At 38.1% G+C, this 13,798-nt stretch overlaps 1 pseudogene; it reads right to left on the minus strand.

Annotated features, from left to right (window-relative positions):
- Positions 1-11,173: 11,173 nt before the first annotated feature.
- LOC143658457 (endonuclease 8-like 2 pseudogene) lies at positions 11,174-12,833 on the minus strand (annotated as a pseudogene).
- Between the last annotated feature and the right edge of the window lie 965 nt (positions 12,834-13,798).

Here is a 13,798-nt window from a genome sequence, read left to right on the forward strand (position 1 = left end):
CATTATTCAAAAGAAAGCTTGGGTGGGTATATTCATGTCAGACAAATAAATTTCAGAGAAAATAAAGTTACTAGGGATAAATGAGGTAATTTCATAATGATAAAATTGTTCATCCATTTGGAGGCCCAGACAATGGTTAATGTTTTTGTACCTACTATAGAACCTCAAAATGCATGAAACAAAAATTAATAGAACTCGGAGAAATAGATAACTTCTTCAATTCCAAATATTTCAACACATCTCTGACTTATAATTGATTGAAAGAGTACATAAAAAATCAATAAGGGATGAATGGGTGGTTCAGTGATAGAATGCTTCGCCTTTCATGCAGGAGACCCGAGTTCAATTCCTGGACCATGCAACCCCCCCCCCCCCCGCCCAAAAAAATCAATAAGGCTGTAGAAGAGCTGAGCAAGATGTGCAGTCAAGTTGACCTAAATGACAATTACGGAACCTACAAACAGCAAGTAGAATACATGTTCTTTACAAATGCATCTGAATCATTTACCAAGATATGCCATATCCGTGGCCATAAAACTATCTCAATGAATTTAAAGGGACTCAAGTGATACAAAGTATGTTCTCTGACCACAGTGGAGTTGAATTAAAATGTTTGTAAAGGAAAGATATATGGAAAATCTCACTAACTCTTTGAAAACAAATAATACACTTCTAAATAACCCATTCATCAAAGAAGAAATCAAAAGGGAAATTAGAAAGTATTTTTAACTGAATGAAAATGAAAAGCAACATATCAAAATGTTCGAGATGCCACTAAATTTTAGCACCTACTGATCTATATTAGGAAATAAGAAATGAACTCAAATCAACGTCCTCAGATTCAGTCTTATGAAATTAGAAAAAGAAGTGCAAATGAAACCCAGAGTAATTTGAAGAAATGAAATAATAAATATCAGATTAGAAATAAATGAAACAAAAAACACAAATAATATAGAATACCAATAAAAATAAAAGCCAGCTCTTTGAGAAGATCAGTAAAACTGATAAACCTCTAGCAGACTAATTACTAAAAAAGGAGAAAAGAAAAGGAACAAATTTCCAATAACAGAAATGAAACCAATAACATCAGTACAGATTCTTTACAGATATTCCACAATTATGGAATACTCTGTACTACTTCATATCAACAAATTTGAAAAATTAGAAAAAGTAACTAATTCTTCCTTGAAAAATACAAACTACCAAACCTCATGCAAGAAGAAATATACAACTTGAACATCTGTAAATGTACTAAATTGAATTTGTAGTTAAAAATCTTCCCCAAAAGAAAAACCCAGGCCCAAATGACTTCACTGGTGAACTTTACTAAATATTTAAGAAATAGGTTACACCACTTCTACACAAATTCTTCCCAAAAGGATACGAACAAGTACTTCCCTTGCTGGTCTGAAACTATTATGTACCCCAGAAAAGCCATTTTCAATTCCTGATCCAATCTTGTGGGGCCAGACCTATTGTTTAAGATGGAAAACTTTGATTAGATTGTTTCCATGGAGAAGTGGTGCACCCAATCGTGGGTGTGGCTTTTGATTAGATGGAGCTTGACTCCACCTGTTTAAGGCATGTCTTGATTAGTTTACTAGAGTCCTTTAAAAGGGGAAGTATTTTGGAGAGAACTCAGAGCCAACAGAGCTGCCAGAGCCAACCTGAGACCCAAAAGTTTGGAGATGCAGAAAGAAAATGCCTCAGGAGAAGCTGTTTGAAACCAGAAGCCAAAGACTCCAGCAGACACCAGCAACATGCCGTACCAGCTGACAGAGGCATTTTGGACCCATCGGCTTTCCTTGAGTCAAGGTATCTGTGCCAGTTTGAAAGGATTTATGTACCCTAGAAGAGCCGTGTTTTAAATCCTGGTCCAGTCTTGTGGAAGCAACCTTTTTTTTTTAATCCCTATTCAATAATGTAAGTTGGAAACTTGATTAGGTTATTTCCACAGAGATGTGACTCACCTAATTGTGGGTATTAGCCTTGGATTAGAGAGATATATAGCTTCACCCATTCCAGGTGGTCTTGATTAATTTACTGGAATCCTTTAAAAAAAAGAAGCACTTTGGAGAAAGCTTCACAACGACAGGAGAGCAATATAGCAGAGTGACAAGAATGACAGCATCCACCAGCCAGAGACCTTTGGAGATGAAGAAGGAAAACGCCCCCAGGAGAGCTTCATGAAACAAGAAGCCTGGAGAGAAAGCTAGCAGATGGTGCCATGTTCACTGTGTGCCTTTCCAGTTGAGAAAGAAACCCTGAGGGCGGGCCACGGTGGCTCAGCAGGTAAGAATGCTTGCCTACCAAACCCGAGGACCCGGGTTCGATTCCTGGTGCCTGCCCATGTAAAAAAAAAGAAAGAAAGAAACCCTGAACTTCATCAGCCTTTCATGAGTGAAGGTAACCTCTTCTTGGTGTCTGAATTTGGACATTTCTATAGACTTGCTTTAATTTGAAAATTTCAAGGCCTTAGAACTGTAAATGTGCAACTTAATAAATTCCTCCTTTCACAACTCTTTCTTCGTGGCCAACATCTCACTAATACTCCAAAACCAGACAAAGACATTACAAGAAAATAAAACAATCAATATTTCTCATGAGGACAGATGCAAAAATTCTAAACAAAATTATAACAAATCAATACCAACAATATATATATATATATAAAAGATGATATATCATTACCACATGGGATTTATACCAAGAATGGCTTAACATTTGAAAATCAATCAATGTAACCCATAATATCAACAAATTCTAAAAGATAAATATATTTATTATTTTCTTAATAGATGCAGATGAAGCATTGGCCAAAATCCAACGTCCACTCCTATCAAAAATCCTCAGTAAAGTAGGTAAAGAGAGGGACTTCCTCAACCTAATTAAAGGAATCTACAAAATTCCTACAACTCACTTCATAGTTAGTGAAGTGCTCCATTCCCCAAATCAGGAAGAACATAAGATATCTGCTCTCAGCACTTCTTTTTAGTGTTGTACTAGAGGTTCTGGCCAGTGCAATCAGATAAGAAAGAAAATAAAAGTCATTCAGTATAAAAATAATAAAGCTGTCTTTATTCACATACAATATGATCATCTTTGTAGTAAATTCAATGGAATGTATTTTTAAAAAGCTACTAGAGGTAATAAGTGAGTTTAGCAAGGTTGGGGGTGCAAAATCAATTTATAAATACAATTATATTTTATTTCTAGCTACAAACAGAAATTAAAATCAGAAAAGCCATACCATTTATGATAGCATAAAAATATAAAATTCCTTGCAACAAATTAAATAAAAAATGTGCAAGTCCTGTAAGCCAAAAAATTCTTTGAACTGAAGGGCAGGGCCTGAGAAGAGAAACTTGTATCTCTTATGGGAGGTCTCAGCCTGGGCTTGGCTGGGAATTACTGAGAAATCAAGTGCCAAAGGCGACCTTCAACACAAACCCAAGCATCTGTAAAATCTCAGGCAAGCAAAGGAAATCAACTTTCAAAATAATGTCATCAAGATTAACAAATGCCTAGCAATTAACAGAAAATCATAAAGTACGTGATAATGCAAGAAAATATGGCCAAGTCAAATGACCAAATTAGAAAGCCAAAGGAGACACAGAATTTGGAACAACTAATCAAAGATGTGCCTACAAATCTAAATATTTCGTGGGTTGGCTAAAGAGATAAAGGATGTCAAGAAGATGCTATAAGAGCATAAAGAAGAATATATGAAAGAATAAATAGAAAAATAACAGATTTTAAGGAAATGAAGGATACTGTAGATCAAATTAAAAATACAACTAAAGACACACAATAGCAGATTTGAAGAGGTAGAAGAAAGAATGAGTAAAGTAGAGAACAGGGCAAATGAATTTGAATGCATGAAAGAACAAGTGGTTGAAAAATGCAAACATTTAAATCCACTCTCAGGGAAATGATTGACAACATAAAGCACACGAGTATAAGAATCACTGGTGTCCTGGAAGGAGAAGAAAAGAGTAAAGGGCTAGAAAAACTATTTGTGGAGATAATTGGAGAAAACTTCTTAACCCCTATAAAAGACATAAATATGCAAATCAAAGAAGATCAGTGAACTCCAAATACGATAAATCTAAATAGACCCACTTCAAAACACATACTAATCAGACTTTCAAATGCTGAAGAGAAAGAGAGAGTCCAGAAAGCAGCAAGAGAAAAGCAACTAACTTCATACAGCACAAACCACATAAGACAAAGTACTAACCATTCAACAAATACCATGGAGGCTAGAAGGCAATGGTATGACATGTTTAAGTTTTTGAAAGAGAAAAACTTCCAGCCAAGAATTATTTAAGCAAAAAAGCTGTCCTTCAAAAGGGAGAGAGAGTTTAAAATTTTCAGACAAACAAATACTGAGGAGATTTGTTAACAATAAACCTGAGCTGGAAAAGATACTAAAAGGAGTTATGTTGGCTGAAACAAAAAGACAGGAGAGAGAGTTCTGGTGGACGGCACAAAATTGAAAGGTATTAGGAAGGGTTACGTAAGGAATACAAAGAGAGAGAGGAAAAAATAGATCTGACAAATAAAAGCCAAAGGATAGGATGTTTGAATAAAGAATTTCCTTTACAGTAATAACTTTGAATGTTAACAAATTGAACTCCCCAATTAAAATATACAGATTAGAAGAATGGATTTAAAAACATGATAAATCTATATGCTGTTTAAGAGACTCACTTAGACCCAAGGATACAAATAGGATGAAAATGAATGAATAGAAAAAAGACATTCCACACAAGTTGTAACCAAAAGAAAGCAGAGGCAGCTATACTAATCTCAGACAAAATAGATTTTAAATGCAAAGATGTCATAAGAGACAAGGAAGGAAACTATATATGAATAAAAGGGACAATTCACCAAGAAAAAAAAAAAGCAATCATAAATGTCTATCTACCCAATCAAGGAGCTCCAAAGTACGTGAAGCAAACACTGGCAAAACTGAAGGGAGCAGTAGACATTTCTACAATAATAATGGAAGACTTCACTGCTTGCCTCTATAGATAGAACAGCCAGACAGTGGATCAATAAGGAAATAGAGGATCTAACAGACTTATATAAATTGCTGCACCCCAAAACACCAGGATACACATTCTACTCGGGTGCTCATGGAACATTCTCCAGAATAGATCATCAGACACAAGCAGGTCTGAGTAAACTTAAAACAATTGAAATTAGCCAAAGCACTTTCTCTGACCATGAGGAAATGAAGCTGGAAATGAATAATCACAAAGAACAAGAACTCTTGCAAATACATGGAGGTTAAACAACACACTCTCAGTCAGTGGGTCAAAGAAGAAATTGAATGAGAAATCAACACGTATCTGGAGATGAATGGAAACAAGAATGCATCCTGTCAAAAGCTATGGTATGCAGTGAAGGGGGTGCTGAAAGGGAATTTTATAGTTCCGAACACCTACATTAAAAAGGAAGAGATGGACTTCCGGAGAAGATGGCGGCTTAGTAAGACGCGCGGGTCTTAGTTCCTCCTCCAGAAAAGCAACTAAAGAAACAGAAACAATACGAAACAGCTCCCGGAGCCACGACAGAGACCAAAAAGACAGCGTACCCATTCTGGAACAGCTGAACGGGCAGGGAGAATCCACTGCGGTGAGATACCTGAGGGGCGCGCGTTTTCCCGGCCGGGGTGACTGGCGACTGGGGTCCCCTCCACGCACGTGGCTCCCTGGTCTGACTGGGAACGTTGGATAGCGGGGCCCTCCCGCCACGCTTGGCGTCTCGGGCCAGCTGGGCAATTTGGACCGGCACTCCCCCAAGCTGCGGCGGCGGCGACCCCCCCCCCTCCACGCGCGGTTTCCCGGGCCGACTGCGAGATTCAGATTGGCAAGTTAAAGGAGCCACAGCATCTTTTACTGGTGGGCCCCGCAGACAGACGAGCGCCACGAGCGCCACCTACTGGGCAGGAAAAGAAAAACAGAGCCCAGAGATTTCACAGAAAAACCTTTCAACCAGCCGGGTCCCACACCCAGGGAAATCTGATCAAATGCCCAGACACCAGCAGAAAATAATGGATGACGCTCGGAAAATTGAAAATATGGCCCAGTCAAAGGAACAAACCAATAGTTCAAATGAGATACAGGAGCTGAGACAACTAATGCTGAATATACGAACAGAAATGGAAAAACTCTTCAAAAACCAAATCAATAAATTGAGGGAGGACATGAAGAAGACATGGGCTGAACAAAAAGAAGAAATAGAAAATCTGAAAAAACAAATCACAGAACTTATGGGAGTGAAGGACAAAGAAGAAAAAATGGAAAAAACAATGGATACCTACAATGGTAGATCTAAAGAGACAGAAGCTACAATTAGTGAACTGGAGGATGGAACATCTGAATTCCAAAAAGAAACAGAAACTATAGGGAAAAGAATGGAAAAACTTGAGCAGGGGATCAGGGAACTGAATGACAATATGAAGCGCACAAATATACGTGTTGTGGGTATCCCAGAAGGAGAAGAGAAGGGAAAAGGAGGAGAAAAACTAATGGAAGAAATTATCACTGAAAATTTCCCAACTCTTATGAAAGACCTAAATTTGCAGATCCAAGAAGTGCAGCGCACCCCAAAGAGAATAGACCCAAATAGGCATTCTCCAAGACACTTACTAGTTAGAATGTCAGAGGTCAAAGAGAAAGAGAGGATCTTGAAAGCAGCAAGAGAAAAACAATCTGTCACATACAAGGGAAACCCAATAAGACTATGCGTAGATTTCTCAGCAGAAACCATGGAAGCTAGAAGACAGTGGGATGATATATTTAAATTACTAAAAGAGAAAAACTGCCAACCAAGACTTCTATATCCAGCAAAATTGTCCTTCAAAAATGAAGGAGAAATTAAAACATTTATAGACAAAAAGTCACTGAGAGAATTTGTGACCAAGAGACCAGCTCTGCAAGAAATACTAAAGGGAGCACTAGAGTCAGATACGAAAAGACAGAAGAGAGAGGTATGGAGTAAAGTGTAGAAAGAAGGAAAATCAGATATGATATATATAATACAAAAGCCAAAATGGTAGAGGAAAATATTATCCAAACAGTAATAACACTAAAAGTTAATGGACTGAATTTCCCAATCGAAAGACATAGAATGGCAGAATGGATTACGACCCAGCAATACCACTGCTAGGTATCTACTCAAAGGACTCAAGGGCAAAGACACAGACGGACATTTGCACACCAGTGTTTATAGCAGCATTATCTACAATTGCAAAGAGATGGAAACAGCCAAAATGTCCATCAACAGACGAGTGGCTAAACAAACTGTGGCGTATACCTACGATGGAATATTATGCAGCTTTAAGACAGACTAAACTTATGAAGCATGTAATAACATGGATGGACCTAGAGAACATTATGCTGAGTGAGTCTAGCCAAAAACTAAAGGACAAATACTGTATGGTCCCACTGATGTGAACTGACATTCAAGAATCAGCTTGGAATATATCATTGGTAACAGAGACCAGCAGGAGTTAGAAACAGGGTAAGATAATGGGTAATTGGGGCTGAAGGGATACAGACTGTGCAATGGGACTAGATACAAAAGCTCAAAAATGGACAGCACAATAATGCCTAAGTGTAATATAACTATGTTGGAACACTGAATGAAGCTGCACCTGAAATATAGTTTTTTGTTTGTTTGTTTGTTTGTTTGTTTGTATCTTTTGTTTTTGTTTTTTTCTTTTTCCTTTTTTTATTATATATTTTTATTAGTATTATTATTTTAATTCTCTTCTCTATATTAACATTCTATATCTTTTTCTGCTGTTTTTCTAGTTCTTTTCCTAAATCGATGCAAATGTACTATGAAATGATGATCATACATCTATGTGATGATACTAAGAATTACTGAGTGCATGTGTAGAATGGAATGATTTCTAAATGTTGTGTTAATTTCTTTTCTTTTTTTTGATTAATAAAAAAAATTAAAAAAAAGAAGAGAGAGCTAAAAACCAAAGACCTAATTTAGCAATTAAAGAAACTAAAGAAATAACAGCAAATTAACCCTAAAGCAAGCAGAAGAAAATAAGTAACAAAGATCAAAGCAGAAATAAATGAAATACAGAATGGATTAAAAAAAAAACTATAGAGAATGGATAAAACCAAAAGTTGATTCTTCGGGATATCAACAAGATTGACATCCCCTTAGCCAGACTGGAAAACTCAAAAAAAAAGAAGATACAAATGAACAAAATCAGAAATGAGAGGGGGTTATTATCAAGGACCCCAAAGAAATAGAAATAAAATCATAACAGGATACTATAAACAATTGTGTGCCAATTATATGAAATGGACAATTTCCTAGAAACACATAAACAACCTATACCGACTAGAGAAAGCATAGAAGACCTCAGCAAATAAAAAACCAGTAAAGGAGTTCAATCAGTCATCAAAAATCTTCCCACAAACAGAAGCAAAGAAAAGCCAGATGGATTCATGGGGCAATTTTACCAAACATTCCGAAAGGAACCAACACCATTCCTTCTCAAACTTTTCCAAAAAACTGAAGAAAGTGGAACACCACCTAACTCATTCTGTGAAAGTTACATTACTCTCATACCAAAACCTGATAAATATACTACAAGGAAACTGTAGGCCAATCTCCCTAATGAATATAGATGCAAAAATTGTCAACAAAGTACTAGCAAATTAAATCAATGGCACATTAAAAGAATTATACACCATGACAAATTGGTATTTATTCCAGGCATGCAAGTGTGGTTCAACACAAGAAAATGAATCAATGTAATACCACATATTAACAAACCACAGGGCAAACATCGCATGATCATCTCGAATGATGGTGAAAAAGGCATTTGACAAAATTCAGCATCCTTTTTTATAAAAACATCTCAAAAGGTAGGAATAGAAGGAAACTTGCTCAATATGATAAATAGCATGTATGAAAAGCCCGCAGCCAGCCTCATACTTAATATGAGAGAATGAAAGCCTTCCCCCTGAGAACGGGAATAATACAAGAATAACACTGTTATTCAACAATATGCTAGAAGTTCTAGCTGAGCAATCCAGACAAGAAAAAGAAATCAAACACATCCAAACCAGAAAGGAAAAATATAAGACTCTCATTATTTGCAAATGACATGATCCTATATTTGGAAAATCCTGAGAATTCAATGACAAAGATACCTAAACTAATAAACAAGTTCGGCAAAGTGGTGGGATACAAGATTAATACGTGTGCTGGTTTGAAAGAATGTATGTCCCCTAGAAAAGCCATGTTTTAGTCAAAATCCCATTTTGTAATGGCAGAATAATCCCTATTCAGTACTGTATATTTGAAACTGTAATTAGGTCATCTCCTTGGAGATGTATCCCAATCAAGAGTGGTTGTTAAGATGGATTAGGGGAGATGTGTCTCCAGCCATTTGGGTGGGTCTTGATTGGTTTACTGGGGTCCTGTAAAAGAGGAAACATTTTGGAGAATGGGAGATTCAGAGAGAGCAGAATGGCATAGCCACGAGAAGCAGAGTCCATCAGGCAGCAACCTTTGGAAATGAAGAAGGAAAACGCCTCCTGAGGAGCTTCATGAAGGGAAGCCAGGAGAAAAAGCTAGCAGATGATGCTATGTTCACCACACGCCTTTCCAGATGAGAGAGAAACCCTGACCGTGTTCACCATGTGCCCTTCCAGCCAAGAGAGAAACCCTGGCCCTGTTTGCCATGTGCCTTCTCACTTGAGAGAGAAACCCTGAACTTCATCAGTCTTCTTGAACCGAGGTATCTTTCCTTGGATGCCTTAGATTGGACATTCCTATAGACTTGTTTTAATTGGGACTTTTTTTGTCCTTAGAACTGTAAACTAGTAACTTATTAAATTCCCCTTTTTAAAAGCCATTCTATTTCTGGTATATTGTATTCTGGCAACTAGCAACCTAAACCAATAAGCAAGCATCAGTAGTGTTTCTATACTTAGCAGTGGCCTAACCAAGGAGGAAATAAAGGAAAAAATTCCATTGACGATAGCAACTAAAAGAATCAAGTATCGTGGAATAAACTTAACCAAGAATGTAAAAGACCTGTACACTGAAAACTACAAAACATTACTAAAAGAAATCAAAGACCTAAATAGGTGGAAAGCCATTCTGTGTTCAAGGATAGGGAGGCTAAATGTTGTTAAGGTGTCATTTCTACCCAAATTTGTCTATAGATTCTACACAATAACAATCAAAATTCTGGCAATCTACTTTGCAGACTTGGAAAAGCTAGTTATCAAATTTATTTGGAAGGAAAAGTAGGCCTGATAGCCAAAAATATCCTAAAAAAGAATGAAGTGGGTGGACTTTCACTTCCTGATTTTAAAACTTATTATAAAGCAAAGATGGTCAGAACAGCATGGTATTTGGCACAAAGGACAAACTTATTGACCAATGGCATCAAATTGAGAGTTCAGAAATAGACCCCAAGATATATGGTCAATTGATATTTTTGTAAGATGACAACAGAAAATAAGACCTTTATTTTCACAACAGTCCTAATTTCATTAGCTACTGCTAATAAACATAACAAAATACTTCTTTACAATTCTTGATTCCAGAAGTGCTCAAAACAAAATATATCACCTTAAAAAAGTTAAACAAGTAATTTTTTCCTAAAGCCCACTGGTGCACAGAGGAAGGCAGCCAGCCCTTGGTCTCCTTTGCCTCCCACTTCTTTCTTTGGTCTTGGTATCTCCATCCCGTGGGAAAGGATCCAGGTAGATTGCTGAATCAGAACACTACTATTATGCTACCCTATCCTCATTCCAAGATCCATAGGGTAAAGAAGAAAGAAAATTCCGTCTTCCTGTTTCCCAAAATGGAAAGCCTTAAAACCAAAGTTTCAAAAACCTGTAACCATCATCATGATTTTTTCTCATCATTCAGAATGGTAGCATTAGATAGGAAAGATCAACCAAAGGGGGGGGGGAAAGCTAACCTTATGAGATATCTGCCTTAGACATCATTCCAAGTAGATGAACATAAACAATACTGACATCCTCCTTACCCAGCTTCCCTGTTAATTCCTGTTCCCAAACCCAATCCCTGCCCGCACCCTCCCTTCTGGATCCTCAGACATTATAGTTCTCTAAAGGGCAAGGGTCCATGAAGAAGGGTCCCAAGTGTCTTAGGAGAGCTGAACCTGCTCCAGCTCCTTGTGTGGCAACCTGCACTGGCACCCTGGGCACCACCAGCTGAGCTTCTAGAATCCATCTGGATCACCGAAGGCTTCCTTCATGACCTGGTGCCCATCAGGGTGCTGCTCTTTCTGGTTCATCTGAGTGTGCTGCTGTTTGCCCTGGAACTTTCTCTGAAGCCAGTCTGTACTGAACTCCACCACACGAGCCACAAGGGACTCAAGACTTGAAGGACTTAAGAAGGAACCAAGACAAAGCAGATGGATTCCAGCTCTACAAGGCTTCATTCTTAATGATGGATCTAGTTTGCTAGCTGCCGGAATGCAATATACCAGAAATGGAAGGCTTTTAAAAGGGGGAATTTAATAAGTTGCAAGTTAACAGTTTTTAGACCTATAAAAATGTCCAAACTAAAGCAAGTCTACAGACATGTTCAATCTAAGGCATCCAGGGAAAGCTACCTTGGTTCAAGAAGGTTGATGAAATTAAGGGTTTCTCTCTGAAGTGAGAAAGCACATGGCGAACACAGCGTCATCTGCTAGCTTCCTCTCCAGCTCCCCAGGAGGCGTTTTCCTTCTTCTTCTCCAAAAGTCACTGGCTGGTGGACTCTCTGCTTCGTGGTTCTGCAGCATTCTCTGTTGTGACTTTCTCTTGGCTCGGTAATTTTTCTCTGCTCTCTATGAATCTCTTGCTTTGTCCAAACTTTCCTCTTTTATAGGATTCCAGTAAAGTAATCAAGACCCACCTAAAATGGGTGGAGACACACCTTCACCTAATCCAGTTTAACAACCACTCTTGATTAGATAACATTTCCATGGAGATAACCCCATCAAGTTTCCAACCTATAGTACTGAATAAAGATTAAGAGAAACAGTTGCTCCCACAAGATTGCTTAGGATTAAATAATGGAAAACCTTTTCCAGGGTATATAAATCCTTTCAAACTGGTACAATGATGTTCTCTAAACCTGAGATGTGTCTTCGATCCTATAGTGTGTAGCAGACAGGCTGAAACTGGCCCAGAGCTTGCATGGCTTGTCCTCAATGGAACTTTTCAGACAAAATGTCAGAGGTGGGTTTGACCACTGGGTCAGAGGTCCAACACATGTAACAATTATAAAATTGTAAAATGCCAGGAAGCCACTACCACCAGAGTATAGGACCAGCCTCAGAACAGGATCCCTCCAGTCACCCTGTCTTGTTTTCTTTCTTGGATCTGGAGAACTCGTTCATCCAAATGCTGCCAAACAAACTGAAGCTGACCTGTAGCCACTGCGCATCATTTTCTGAAGGATTATCTCCTCTCCCAAACTCAGAGCTATTTTCTCCACTGAGAACAAAAAGCTCCATAGGCCTTAAGGATTGGTTGAATATTTTCTGTCCAATGGGCTCCAAGGTCCATGTTTGGGCCCTGGTCACATCCTTCCCTGCTCCTTTTTGTACAGACTCTCAAGATGGGCAGTTTCCAGAGGGCCCGGTTTCTTCATCTGCATCAAAAATAAGGAATAATTTCTTTCCATGGACGGGGTGTCCTGTAGCCATGGTCAGCAGGGCTTAGCTTCTTGCTGCATCCCCCTGTCTTGACCACCTGTGGCCCCACAAAGGGGGATACCAAACGGTGAAATTTCCTCACAGATGGCCCTTCTGGCATTCTGGCTCCAGGACCACAACCACACTGGGCTGGGGGGATTGCTCCTCTCCCTGTCAATTGATTTTTCACGATGCCCCCAAATCCACTGAACTGGGACAGAGCAGTCTCTTCAATAAATGGGGTGGGAATGACTAGATATCCATATTCAAAGGAATGGAAGAGGACCCCCACCTCACGCCCTACACAAAAATCAAAGTGAATCTAAAACCTATACATAGAGCCAATGCTATAAAACTCCTAGAAGAAAATATAGTGAAACATTTTTAAGATCTAGTGATAGAGTGTAACTTCTTAGACCTTACACCTAAAGTACAAGCAATGAAAAACAAAATAGACAAATGGGAACTCCTCAAAATCAAATACTTCTGTGCCTCAAAGGACTTTTTCAAAAATGTGAAGAAACAGCCAACTCAATGGGAGAAAATATTTAGATACCATATCTTTGAAAACAGTTTGATATCTAGTATATATTTAAAAATCCTACAACTCAACAACCAAAGCTCGAACAATCAAATTATAATATGGATAAAAGATGAGAATAGACATTTTTCCAAAGAATAAATACAAATGGCTAAAAAGCACATGAATAGATGTTCATCTTCATTAGCTATTAAGGAAATGCAAATCAAAACCACATGAGATATCATCTCACACTTATAAGAATGGCCATTATAAAACAAACAAATTACAAATATTGGAGAGGATGCAGAGAAACTCTAGCATGTATTCATTGCTGATGGGAATATAAAATGGTACAGCCACTGTGGAAGATGGTTTGGTGGTATATCGAGTTGCCCTATGACCCAGCAATTCTGCTACTCAATATATACCCAGAAGATATGAAAGCAGGGACATGAACAGACATTTGCACTACTGATGTTCATAGTGACATTATTCACAATTGCCAAAAGATAGTAACAATCCAAGTGCCCATCAACAGATGCATGGATAAATAAAATGTGATA

This window comes from Tamandua tetradactyla, chromosome 2 (genome assembly GCF_023851605.1).
Source record: "Tamandua tetradactyla isolate mTamTet1 chromosome 2, mTamTet1.pri, whole genome shotgun sequence".
NCBI lineage: Eukaryota > Metazoa > Chordata > Mammalia > Pilosa > Myrmecophagidae > Tamandua > Tamandua tetradactyla.